We start from the raw sequence: 1,696 nt of genomic DNA on the forward strand, positions 1-1,696 counted from the left end.
CAATACGAAACTACAGAAAGTTGCAAACACAGCCCAGTCCATCATGCAAGACAACCTTCCATCCATTGACTCCATCTGCGCTTCTTGCTGCCTTGGAAAGGCAGCCAACATCATCAAAGATCCCTCCACCCCGGTTATAATCTCTTCCAACTTCATCAGGCACAAGATACAAAAGTTTAAAAGCACGTACCAACACGTTCAAAAACAGCTTCTTCCCTGCTATTATTAGACTTCTGAATGCACCTTTCAAGTTTCAAATCTAACGTCGATCTTGCTTTTTGTGTACATTCTTTGCAGCCATAACTTTGTATTCCTCGCTCTGTTCAATTACCCTGTGACCTGTGTATGTTATGATCTGCCTGTATTGCATGCAAAACATTTCACCGTACTTAGTCACATGTGACACTAATAATAAATCAAATCAAATCTTGTAAGCTTCCTCCTGACCCCCTCCAATGCCAGCACATCTTTCCTTAGATATGGCATCTAAAACTACTGGGTCCCTACCTGAAATGTCAACCTTCCTGCTCCTCTGATGCTGCATGGCCTGCTGTGTTCCTCCAGCTCCACACAATAATATTCCAAATGTGGTCTAACCAGAGCCTATACAGCCTCAGCAGCAATCCCTTCGCTAGTATTCCAGCCCTTTTGAAATGAATGTTAACATTGCATTTGCCTTCCTAACTGCCAACTGACCCTGCATGTTAACCTTAATAGAATTCTGAACTCGTACTCCCAAGTCCTTTGTGCTACAGGTTTCTGAAGCCTTTTCCCATTTAGAAAATAGTGTACGCCTCTGGTTTTCCTACCAAAGCGTCCTGCCTCACAGTCTCCCACATTATATTCCATCTGCCACTTCTTTGCCCACTGTCCTAGTTTATCTAAGTGCTTCTGCAGCCTCCCCACTTCCTCAACACTAACTGTCTCTCCATCTATCTCTGTGTCATCAGAAACTTAACAAAAATGCCCTCGGCTCCTTCGTCCAGATCATGAATGTATAACGTGAATACTTGCGGTCCCAAAACAGACCCCTGCAGAACTCCATAGTCACTGGCTGCTATCCTGAAAACAACCCCTTCATACCCAAATTCTGCCTTCTGCCAGTCAGCCAATCCTCTATCCATGCCAGTATCTTGCCCATAACACCATGAACTCCTATCTTATTCAGCAGCCTCCTGTGCGGCACATTGTTAAAGGCCTTCTGGAAATTCAAATACATCACATCCACTGGCTCTCCTTTGTCTCACTTGCTCATTACTTCCTCAAAGGATTCCAATAGATTTGTCAGGCATGACCTCACCTTGAAGAAGCCTTGCTGATTCAGCCCTATTTTACTACACATATCCAAATACTGTACAATCTCATTCTTAATAATGGACTCTAAAATCTTACCAACAACTGAGGTCAGGCTAACCAGCCTATAATTTTCTGTCTTCTGCCTTTCTTAAACAGGGGTGTTACAATAACCATTTTCCAGTCCTCCAGGAACCTCGCTGACTCCAGTGACAACTAAAAGGTCACTGCCAATGTCTATTACAATAATCATAAGGGACTTCAATATACAGGTGGACTAGAAAAATCAGGCTGGTTGCGGACCTCAATAAAAGGAATTTGTGGAATGTCTACGAGATTTCTTCTGGAGCAGCTTGAGGTACAACTCACTAGGGAACAGGCAATTCTGGATTTGGTCATGTAT

The sequence above is a fragment of the Rhincodon typus genome, chromosome 29 (assembly GCF_021869965.1).
Source record: "Rhincodon typus isolate 14 chromosome 29, sRhiTyp1.1, whole genome shotgun sequence".
Lineage (NCBI taxonomy): Eukaryota > Metazoa > Chordata > Chondrichthyes > Orectolobiformes > Rhincodontidae > Rhincodon > Rhincodon typus.